The following is a 12,178-nucleotide window of genomic DNA, read 5'->3' as shown; positions in this document are numbered from 1 at the left end:
ACCAATACAAGGAGGGAAACTCCACCCTGAAAAAAGCAAGATAGTAACCTTTCATCAAACCCAAATAAGTTAAGCAATCAAATTTAAAAAATAACGTCAAAAATGATAGGAAGTAACAATCACTATTCCTTAATATCTCTTAACATCAATGGACTCAATGCCCCAATAAAAAGACACAGACTAACTGACTGGATACGTAAACAGGACCCTACATTTTGCTGCTTACAGGAAACACACCTCAGGGTCAAAGACAAACACTACCTTAGAGTAAAAGGCTGGAAGACAATTTTACAAGCAAATGGTCTCAGGAAACAAGCTGGAGTAGCCATTTTAATATCAGATAAAATTGACTTTCAACCCAAAGTCATCAAAAGAGACTCTGAGGGACACTTCTTGCTGGTCAAAGGAAAAATACAACAAGAAGAACTCTCAATCCTGAACATCTATGCTCCAAATGCAAGGGCACCCTCTTTCATAAAAGAAACTTTATTAAAACTCAAAGCACACATTGCACCTAACACAATAATTGTGGGTGACTTCAACACTGCACTTTCCTCAATGGACCGATCAGGAAAACAGAAACTAAACAAGGACACAATGAAACTAATTGAAGCTTTGGACCAATTAGATTTAACTGATATATATAGAACATTCTATCCTAAAACAAAAGAATATACCTTTTTTTCAGCACCTCATGGTACCTTCTCCAAAATCGACCATATAATTGGTCACAAGACAGACCTCAACAAATATAAAAAGATAGAACTAATCCCATGCCTCCTATCTGATCACTATGGAATAAAAGTGGTCTTCAATAGCAACAGAAACAACAGAAAACCCACAAACACGTGGAGATTGAACAATACTCTACTCAATGACACCTTGGTCAAGGAAGAAATAAAGAAAGAAATTAAAGACTTTTTAGAACACAATGAAAATGAAAACACAACATACCCAAATCTATGGGACACAATGAAAGCAGTGCTAAGAGGAAAACTCATAGCCCTGAGTGCCTCCAAAAAGAAAATGGAGAGAGCATACATTACCAACTTAATGACACACCTGAAAGCCCTAGAACAAAAAGAAGCTATTTCACCCAGGAGGAGTAGAAGGCAGGAAATCATCAAACTCAGGGCCGAAATCAATCAAGTAGAAACAAAGAGAACCATACAAAAAATCAACAAAACTAGGAGCTGGTTCTTTGAGAAAATCAACAAGATAGATAAACCCTTAGCCAGACTGACCAAAGGGCACAGAGAAAGTATCCAAATTAACAAACTTAGAAATGAAAAGGGAGACATAACAACGGAAACTGAGGAAATCCAAAAAATCATCAGATCCTACTACAAGAGCCTGTACTCAACACAACTGGAGAATCTGGAGGAAATGGACAATTTCCTCGACAGATACCAAATACCAAAATTAAATCAGGACCAACTAGACCATCTAAACAGTCCCATAATACCTAAAGAAATAGAAGGAGTCATAGAAAGTCTTCCAACCAAAAAAAGCACAGGACCAGATGGTTTCAGTGCAGAATTCTACCAGACCTTCAAAGAAGAGTTAACACCAATACTCTTCAAACTATTCCACAAAATAGAAACAGAAGGAACACTACCCAATTCCTTCTACGAAGCCACAATTACGCTGATACCAAAGCCACACAAAGATCCAACAAAGAAAGAGAACTTCAGACCAATTTCCCTTATGAACATCGATGCAAAAATACTCAACAAAATTCTTGCCAACCGAATCCAAGAACACATCAAAACGATCATCCACCATGATCAAGTAGGCTTTATCCCGGGAATGCAGGGTTGGTTCAATATACGGAAATCCATCAATACAATCCACTACATAAACAAACTCAAAGAACAAAACCACATGGTCATTTCATTGGATGCTGAAAAAGCATTTGACAAAATTCAGCATCCTTTCATGCTTAAAGTCTTGAAGAGACTTTAAGAGAGAACAGGAATTCAAGGCCCATACCTAAACATAGTAAAAGCAATATACAGCAAACCGGTAGCCAGCATCAAACTAAACGGAGAGAAACTTGAAGCAATCCCACTGAAATCAGGGACCAGACAAGGCTGCCCCCTTTCTCCTTATCTTTTCAATATTGTACTTGAGGTACTAGCTCGGGCAATTTGACAACATAAGGAGGTCAAAGGGATACAAATTGGAAAGGAGGAAGTCAAACTATCATTATTTGCAGACGACATGATCGTCTACCTAAGTGACCCAAAGAACTCCACTAGAGAGCTCCTACAGCTGATAAACAACTTCAGCAAAGTGGCAGGTTACAAAATCAACTCAAGCAAATCAGTGGCCTTCCTATACTCAAAGGATAAGCAGGCTGAGAAAGAAATTAGGGAAATGACCCCCTTCACAATAGCCACAAACAGTATAAAGTATCTTGGGGTGACTCTTACCAAACATGCGAAAGATCTGTATGGCAAGAACTTCAAGACTCTGAAGAAGGAAATGGAAGAAGACCTCAAAAAATGGGAAAACCTCCCATGCTCATGGATCGGTAGAATCAATATAGTTAAAATGGCCATTTTGCCTAAAGCACTATACAGATTCAATGCAATACCCATCAAAATCCCAACTCAATTCTTCACAGAGTTAGAAAGAGCAATTATCAAATTCATCTGGAACAACAAAAAACCCAGGATAGCTAAAACTATTCTCAGCAACAAAAGAAAATCTGGGGGAATCAGTATCCCTGACCTCAAGCAATACTACAGAGCAATAGTGTTAAAAACTGCATGGTATTGGTACAGTGACAGGCAGGAGGATCAATGGAACAGGATTGAAGATCCAGAAATGAACCCACACACCTATGGCCACTTGATCCTCGACAAAGAGGCTGAAAACATCCAATGGAAAAAAGATAGCCTTTTCAACAAATGGTGCTGGTTCAACTGGAGGTCAGCATGCAGAAGAATGCGAATTGATCCATCCTTGTCTCCTTGTACTAAGCTCAAATCCAAATGGATCAAGGACCTCCACATAAAGCCAGACACTCTGAAGCTAATAGAAAAGAAACTGGGGAAGACCCTTGAGGACATCGGTACAGGGAGAAAGTTTCTGAACAGAACACCAATAGCGTATGCTCTAAGAGCAAGAATTGACAAATGGGACCTCATAAGGTTACAGAGTTTCTGTAAGGCAAAGGACACCATCAAGAGGACAGATCGGCAACCAACGAATTGGGAAAAGATCTTCACCAATCCTACATCAGATAGAGGGCTAATATCCAATATATATAAAGAACTCAAGAAGTTAGACTCCAGAAAACCGAACAACCCTATTAAAAAATGGGGTACAGAGTTAAACAAAGAATTCTCACCTGAAGAACTTCGGATGGCGGAGAAGCATCTTAAAAAATGCTCCACTTCATTAGTCATTAGGGAAATGCAAATCAAAACAACCCTAAGATTTCATCTTACACCAGTCAGAATGGCTAAGATTAAAAATTCAGGAGACAGCAGGTGTTGGAGAGGGTGCGGAGAAAGAGGAACACTCCTCCACTGCTGGTGGGGTTGCAAATTGGTACAACCACTCTGGAAAGCAGTCTGGCGGTTCCTCCGAAAACTGGGCACCTCACTTCCAGAAGATCCTGCTATACCACTCCTGGGCATATACCCAGAGGATTCCCCACCATGTAATAAGGATACATGCTCTACTATGTTCATAGCAGCCCTATTTATAATTGCCAGATGCTGGAAAGAACCCAGGTATCCCTCAACAGAAGAGTGGATACAAAAAATGTGGTATATCTACACAATGGAGTACTATTCAGCCATTAGAAACAATGAATTCATGAAATTCTTAGGCAAATGGATGGAGCTAGAGAACATCATACTAAGTGAGGTAACCCAGACTCAAAAGGTGAATCATGGTATGCACTCACTAATAAGTGGTTATTAACCTAGAAAACTGGAATACCCAAAACATAATCCACACATCAAATGAGATACAAGAAGAAAGCAGGAGTGGTCCCTGGTTCTGGAAAGACTCAGTGAAACAGTATTTGGCAAAACCAGAACGGGGAACTGGGAAGGGGTGGGAGGGAGGACAGGGGAAGAGAAGGGGGCTTACGGGACTTTCGGGGAGTGGGGGGGGGGGCTAGAAAAGGGGAAATCATTTGAAATGTAAATAAATTATATCAAATAAAAAAAAAAGACAAAAAAAAAAAAAAAGAGTCAATAGTTAGCATCCAATCTGTACATGTAGATAATGTTTGAATGTTGAACCACTTAGTTAGAAGGCCTTAAAGTCATAGGAAACATGGTCTCAGGAGGTATTTCTTGTGCAAATCCAAGGACAAGCATGTCCTTCTTGTTGTCTTCCACTTCATGTCTGGAAATGTGACAATTTGTTTGACTACCCACTACTACTATGGCATCCTACTACCCATGAGTGGTGTAACTGCCCCATCCTACACCTCTAAAATTGTGAGGAAAAAAATCCTCATTTTATTTTTAGGCAGTCTCTATCAGATATTTTATTATAGTATCAATAGCAAGAAACCTGCCTCATTTAGATAATTCACATACATTATCACATATAAATCTTGTGAATCAGCTTTTATCATTGTCCAAATTGTGTTCAAAGAGATACCTAATGAGCCCAAGATGGCAAAACTAGTTACGTGAAATTTATGAGAATCCTGTGATGGTCCCCAAATGATACCGGTTAATAGTGACACAAAAGATGGGTGAGAAAAGATCATCTTTAGTAAGTGGGACTCCTATACTGTATTCATCTACTCATGCCTCTTGAATCAGTTATAAAAAACTAGAACTGTGTCGGATGTCAAGAATAATAAAACCAGGTTAAGCCCTTGTCTTCAAGGAAGATAGAGCAACAAATAGCTCTTTCAAGGCAAGATGTTGCCTTGGTTCAATCTTGGTAAAAAAAAAAAAAAAAAATATATATATATATATATATATATATATATATATATATATACTGTAGAATCTACTATTATGTAGAAACATATGACTCTGAATCCAGCCTGGGGGACAGCATAGTACTACTTGTATCTGTTTTCTGAAATTCTCCCATACACAGTACCTACATTCTCCCCACAAAACCAAAAGGCCCAGATACATTTTTTGTCTTGGCAAAAGGCATGCATGGAGCTATCTCCATTTTTCCTGTAATTGCTACTAGATGTAGCCATTATACTCACCCATACTTCTTGCTTATTATTTTTGCTGAACCATCTTCATTCCCCAAAAATAGAAGAAATGTGAATTGTGCACTTTGCCAAAACTGGGGCCTGGAAAAATAGAGCTCACGTATGTGATGGTACATGAAGATGAGAAGAAACAGCTGAAGTATAATGGTCTTGATAAGAGACTTAGGACTGGAAACTGAGCTGAGAAACTCCTGAAGAACATTCTCCAAACTGGCTCAACTGTAGTGGCTCTTTATGTTGCTATAACTGCTATTGGAAGTGTGTTTTTAGAATGTTAGATGAAGTGGACTATCTTGAGATGCTTCAAAGGCAAAGAGAGGTGTGACCAACTGTTTCCCAGGCAACCAGGGCCCCACCCATGCTGCCACCTCCCAGTGGCTCCTGCTGAGTTTAAACACAGCCAGGCTTGAGTGCTGCCCAGCACGTTTACAGACAATCAGAATTCTATCTCTGGAACCTTGAGCTACCATTGTGTGAAAGCCTCTTACTGTAGTCCCTCTTCAAAGCCCATGCTTAAGAAGACAGCATCCCAAATGGTGTCTTAAAGATTTGTAGCAACTTCATTCATTTTATTTTATGTGTGGGTATTTTGCTTTCATGTATGTCTGTGCAACACATGAGTGATTGGTGCCTATGGACGTCACAAAAAAGAGCATCAGATTGCCTGGATCTGGAGTTACAGATGGATGAGAACCGGCATGGGTGTGCTGCACACTGAACCCACATCCTCTGAAAGGGCAAAAAGTACTATTAACCACTGAGCCATCTCTCCAGCCCCTGTGTAAGTACATACAGGATACCAAAAGGCTCCCTCAGGAGATCCTTCAGTTGTCTCCAGGATCTGCAAAGCAAGGTCATGCAGGCTCCTGGGAAGAAATAGTCTTTCTACAAGAATTCTTGTTCCTTCATAGGGAGCATGTACTAATCCTAAGTTTTCAAATTTTATTTTAAGTTACATTTTCATCCTTCATTTTCAAATCATCCATCATGAAAAAAATGTGCTGGCTGTGCTGAAGCTCCCACACATACACATGGGCTGGCCAGGGTGAGGTCCTGAATTCCTCTGAAGGCCTCTTCTGACACTGGCACCCAGCTGCAGCTACAACCCTCGGGTGCCGGTCTGTCACGGAGCCTACTCTTGCCCCCACTTACCCAGCCCTTGCATCTACTCCACAAAGCAAACCACCACTCTGTGTGGAAGTAGGTTAAAGTATCCCCATTATGCAGCTGAGGCCAGACCCAGGGCAAGAATCTGATTGCTCAGTTCCCTGCTTTCCAACGTACAAATGAGGGTTCACAATTATCCAGGACTCAGTTCCTATGCTTTTTATCAGTGCTGGATGGGAATGACCTCCAGTGTGAGAAAGATCTGCTCCATCTAAGGCAGTGGGTGTCTCTCTACTAAATTAATTAAAATAAAAGGAACTTGAATTTTTTATTCCTCATTTCTATTGGCCACTGAGTATTATGTGTGTCCAGTGGCTACTACATTGTCTAGACAGGTTTAGAACATTTTTCTCATAGCAGCACCAAGCAGACTGATTTAATGATAATATTACTGAAGGCCCACTGCTGTAAGTTTGCTGTAGGAATGGTTCGGGGGGGGGGGGGGCTATAGATACCTGGAACATTCTATGACTTTTCATTCAGATCCCACAGTATCTAAATTAGTATCTGCTGTATCATTTTCTTGCAGCATAAATTCACACCTCCCCCATCCACACATTGGCTAGGGTGCCAGGCAATGAGCCCATGACTCATTTACATATAGTCTCTGCCATGAATGAATTTATGGTCCTCGTGGAAAGGAGACAAGAAAGGGAAGAAACACCAAAGTGTTTTCTCTAGCTGCACTAAATATCTATTACTTATAGTTCTTAACCTGAAGCAATATGAACCATAAATAACCAGAACCTAACACTGCTTCATCTAAAGAGAGTCTGACTTCTGTATTTCCCATCTACTTAACAGACCAGAGCAATGAACATGCTTAGGGGTAAAGTGATTTCCTTAGGATCACAAAGTCATTAGAAACCAAATACAGAATTTTCATCTTCCAGATTTTCCTCTGTTCGCCATACTGCCTGTGTGATGGCAGCAGCTCCATGACCTATCTATAATCACAGGAAGAAATGCCAAATTACATCTCTGAGCTAGAATAGGAACTTGCATGTATATTGTAGCTGGAAGGCCACATGCCTCCTGTATATAAATGTAGCTAGAGGTAGCAGACAGCCTGAGCCCTCTCCTCAGTTCCCCTCTTGGGAACTGCCAACAGCTTTCTGAATATGTAATTTTATACTTGAGAACAGAAGAAGTATGTGTGGGAAAGGGGCTATCCTCACGTCTTTGTCTACAGAGACTTTCCAAAGCTTGTGTTTCTGAGACTCCATATAATCATCCCAGGAGTGTACTAAGATCCCTCATAAATATGATGCAAAGGAGAATGGCAGCCTTAGTAACCACACCTCCTGTTCCAACCAGAATCACATCACCCCAAGTCTTGAAAATCACGAACAGAGGCAAGAAATATTGTGCAGAAGGAAGAGGAAATACTGTCCCGTCTACTAACAGCTACTCAGCATTAACTGAACGCCTCAGGGTTGAATACACAGCCCTATCTCAAGCTATACTACCCTCTGTGAATAGTTAATTGAAGAAGGAAGCTGGTTGTCACCTAAGTAGTCAGCAAAGAACATGATATAATGATGTGTGGGACAGAAAGCCTGTGACACATATATCTGCTAGGATTTCCTTATGATAATTATATTGTCCAGAGGAAACCAACCAATATGTGTATATTGTGGGCCATATGTATAAACACAGGAGTACAGACACATCTGTTTGCAGAAGGCCACAGGTCAGTGGAATAGTTATAGGTTCTTAGTGTATCTATATGAAACAAGGGTGGCAGAGCAAGGCCCCTGGGAGAGGTTGACTGTGATTTGGAAGAGCAACAGCAGGCAGCTGGTAAGGCATTGTGGATGAAGGCACTGGTGCAAATCCAGTTGTGACAGTCAGAATGAATTGTGACTGTGAGAGAGAAGCACCTGGAACATGGGCGTAGCAGCCTTGTCTGAGCCTGTGGACAAGAAGTCATGCTTTGGTGATGTCACTTCAAGCCCTGTTTCCAGCCTAACTCTGAAGTTAGCCCTTAAGGCTCATCTCCAGCACCTACAAATGAGCTTTCTTGTGCCACCTCCCTTGGACAAGATTATAAGAGTAATAAGAGCATCTGATGCTCACTCCGTGCTTTTTATGAGTACATATCTGTGCTAAACCTTTCAAATGAATTCTTGGTAAATCCCACAACATATGAAAAGACAGCACTATTTCTTAGGTAGAAAAAAGCCTCACCCACCATGCCAGGGGCTCATAATTGTGATTCCATGTTGACACATGTATCTACTCAAGTAGGATCACTCATGAAGACAGAGACCAGAGACTATTCCTATTTGACACCCTAATACCTAACATGGCAGGTCTGGCACAGATAGGAATTCACTTGTGCTTGTGGAATAAACAAGGAGAGACTGCCAACTGCACAGGACCACTCTGGTGCCAGAGACATCAGGCAGATCAACAGAGAAGATCAGAGAAGCTCAGTCATCAGAAACCAGGGCCCTAGAAAGCCAGGATCTCTCAACATAAGAAAGCTGGAACAGGGCACAACCTGACAGGCTGCTGCCTCTGAACCCTGCCATGTGATGGTGGGATATAGTCAAATACCCTCTCTCTGATGCCGGTAAGTTTTGTCCTGATAACATGAGTAGGTTGGCAAACAGAGCCTGGGCTAGAAAGGAGACGAAAAACTAAGAAGAGCCAAGGACAAGAAAAATATTAAAATGGATGCTGCACAGCCATTGAGAGTCACAGTGGTCACAGCGTTCAGTTATTAAATAGGCCATAGGGCCCCCTACTTAACCAGACAGCCCAGTAGTTGTTGAATCTTGGGACAATCCAGTGGTTCCCTGGAAAAAGCCAGAACATATGGAAAATACTCAGCTGGGAACTCCCAAGCAGCTAAAACATTTCAAATCAGCAAAAATCGGTAGGTCCTGTTACTGACCGTGGGTCTGCTGCGGGATAACCAGGATTCTTTGGTCCAGGAAGGCACAGGTCCGGCTGAGATGACAGACAGAAATAAACCACACACACACACACAGAGGCAGTTTGAATCTGAATGTATTTTGGAGCTCTAAGGCAAGGATTTCTATACAAGAAGAGTTGGTATTACCATTTCAAAAGATGTAGCCAGTGAGGCAAGCACAATTATCATAGCCATTTGGTACAAGGAAATGCAAAATCAATCAGGTACAAAGTTTCTCAAGTAACAGATACAGAAGATCAATTTATAGATTCCATCAAACTTCCTGATTAGAATAGAGTCACTCATAGTTTACAGTAAACCTTCAAAGAGTTTGAAGTTTCTTATACCACCTGGGTCTTAACAAGTTCTTGTGAGAAATCCTTATCTAACATTTAGCCTTCTACCTTGTAAAACAAAACCTCCTGACTTAATCAATGCTTTCAGTACCAGAGAGCCAGAGCCATCCTCATACACATACGCACAGCAATAAAAACCTGCATGTGGTTGGAAGGTTGTAATTATGTAAACAACTATGAAGCAAAGCATTGCAACTCTTAAAAGGGAGTTTGGCAGTCAGTGAATCGACTTCAAAGACCAGATTGTCAGCCAGGCCATAGGAATCCCTGTGAAGAGAGAAAAGGAGGAAGTCAGGGCAAACTGCAACTTGAGACTATGGACCCATCTTAAATAGCTAGGAAGTAAGAGAGTATAGTAAATTGCCAGGTGAGATTTCTACTTCTAAATTTACAGAAAGTTCCATTATTCCCAGGAGACATTTTTTCTTTTTCACCTCTGTCTGTAAAATATCATTTTTACAGACTTCACTGGGCCACCACGGCAAGGTCCCATCCAGAAATCTTAACTAAACAATACCATTCAGGTATAAAGTCAAAATTTTTATTTATTATTATTTGACTGTATATTATATATATATAAGTGTTTTGTCTGCATATGTGTGCACTGCACATATGTCTGGTGCCTTTGGAGGTCAGAAGAGTCATCATATCCCCCAGAACTATGACAGATGGTTGTGAGCCGCCATGTGGGTTCTGGGAACTGAACTCTGGTCCTCTGCAACAAGTGCTCTTAACCACTGAAACACCACTCCAGCTCCAGTGAAGTCGAAATTTAATTATGACACTCAGTCATTTTTCAAAAGCCTTTGTCCTATTTTGAGAGTTTTGTTAAAACTTAGATCTGTAGATCTATTGACCAGGCACAGGAAAGCTATAATTTCTCAATGTGGCAATGATGGGTCAGCGCCCCAGGACTGACTCCTCCATATTGTCTGTTCCTACCTTGGGATCGCTGGTATTATTTGTGGATATTGACTTCCTGACATGCAGTCCAAGAGTCTTGAGTAGCACCTAGCAAAATTTATTTCTCTTACAGATAAATACCAGTTCTAGCATATTTCCCCTCTGCTACAGTAAATGGTCTTTGAGGTGTTTATATTGCCCCTGATACTGAAGGGCAAGGCAAAATCACAAGTTTAAGAGATCTTAAACTTTGTGAATTCCAGTCCAGCCTGGACAATTTTGGAGAACCTTGCATCAAAGTTAAAATAAAAAGAAGGCTTGGGAGATAACTTCGGAGAAGAGTGTTTCCCAGCATGCACAGGAATATGGGTTCAGCTCTCCCTACCCACCCACTGCCCCCTCCCCTTAAAAAAACCCACAACAAAAAGAAGTACTTATCCTTTTGGAGCCATGGAACTGCTAAGTTGTCTTTCTGGTTTGTCAGTTTATAAATCTAGAGCTTCTAGAAATAATTCCTTTAAATCCTTAAAATTACCAGTTGCTAAACAATCATTCATTTTCCTCAAATACAAAAGAAGTTGATGGAAGTCAGCCAAAAGAAACACTTAAGCTTGTAGAGAGAAACAGGCTGTTATTAAAAGCCACGGTAGCCATTAACAAAGGTGATGTCATAACTAAATGTCTGGGATCTCCGGGATTCCTGGGGCCAGGGAGGCCAGTTGCAATCCTCCCGAATCAGTTAACAGTCACCTTCCTAATGGTGTTTGGGAAGAGTGTCCAGTGAGGGTAAAGATGCACACGGAGGCAGGCAGATCTCTGGCTTTTGTTGTTGTTGTTTTTATTGGTTGTTTCATTTATTTACATTTCAAATGTTATCCCCATTCCCAGTTTCCTCTCCACAAGCCCCCTATTCCTTCCTCCCTCCCCCTACCTCTACTAAGGTACTCCCCCTGATCCCCCTCCTGCCTCACTGCCCTAGCATTCCCCTATCTTGGGTCATCAAGCCTCCACAGGACCAAGGGGCTCCCCTCCCAATGATGCCAGATAAGGCAGTCCTCTGCTACATATCCAGCTGGAGCCATGAGTAACTCATGTGTACTCTGGTTGGTGGTTTAGTCCCTGCAAGCTTTGGGGGGTCTGGTTGGTTGGTATTGTTGCTCTCCTATGAGGAAACCCCTTCAGCTCCTACAGTCCTTGCCCTAATTTCCCTATTATGGCCCCCATGTTCAGTCCAATGTTTGGCTGTGTACATCTGCATCTGTTTTGGTCAGGCTCTGACAGAGCCTCTCAGGAGACAGCTGCATCAGGCTCCTGTAGGCAAGCACTTCTTGGCATCTGCAATAGTGTCTGGGTTTGATGTCTGCATGTGGGATGGATCCCTAGTTGGGGCAGTCTCTGGATGGCCTTTCCTTCAGTCTATGCTCTACTCTTTGTCCCTGTATTTCCTTTAGACAGGAGCAATTCTGGGTTAAAATTTTTGGAGATGGGTGGATGTCTCCATCCCTCAACCTGGAGTAGGGAGGCATGCCTAACCTCTGGATATGGTCTAGACAGGTTCTCCCTTCCCGTTGTTGGGTATTTCAGCTAATGTCATCCCCTTGGGGTCCTGAGAGG

General features: G+C 41.5%; 1 protein-coding gene and 1 long non-coding RNA gene across 3 annotated transcripts in view; one reads left to right on the top strand and one right to left on the bottom strand.

Moving 5' to 3' along the window:
• Nucleotides 1-12,178, top strand: part of Me3 (malic enzyme 3) — a 198,511-nt gene that overhangs the window by 71,511 nt on the left and 114,822 nt on the right. The window lies entirely within an intron of this gene.
• Nucleotides 9,426-12,178, bottom strand: part of LOC127666273 (uncharacterized) — a 103,219-nt gene continuing 100,466 nt past the window's right edge. Inside the window, exon 3 of the long non-coding RNA XR_007973585.1 lies at nt 9,426-9,928. This is a non-coding gene — a long non-coding RNA (uncharacterized LOC127666273). The remainder of the gene's footprint in view (nt 9,929-12,178) is intronic.

This window comes from Apodemus sylvaticus, chromosome 1 (assembly GCF_947179515.1).
Source record: "Apodemus sylvaticus chromosome 1, mApoSyl1.1, whole genome shotgun sequence".
Classification (NCBI taxonomy): domain Eukaryota; kingdom Metazoa; phylum Chordata; class Mammalia; order Rodentia; family Muridae; genus Apodemus; species Apodemus sylvaticus.
The sequence above is the reverse complement of the archived record's forward strand: the minus strand, read 5'-3'. Positions and strand labels throughout refer to the sequence as shown.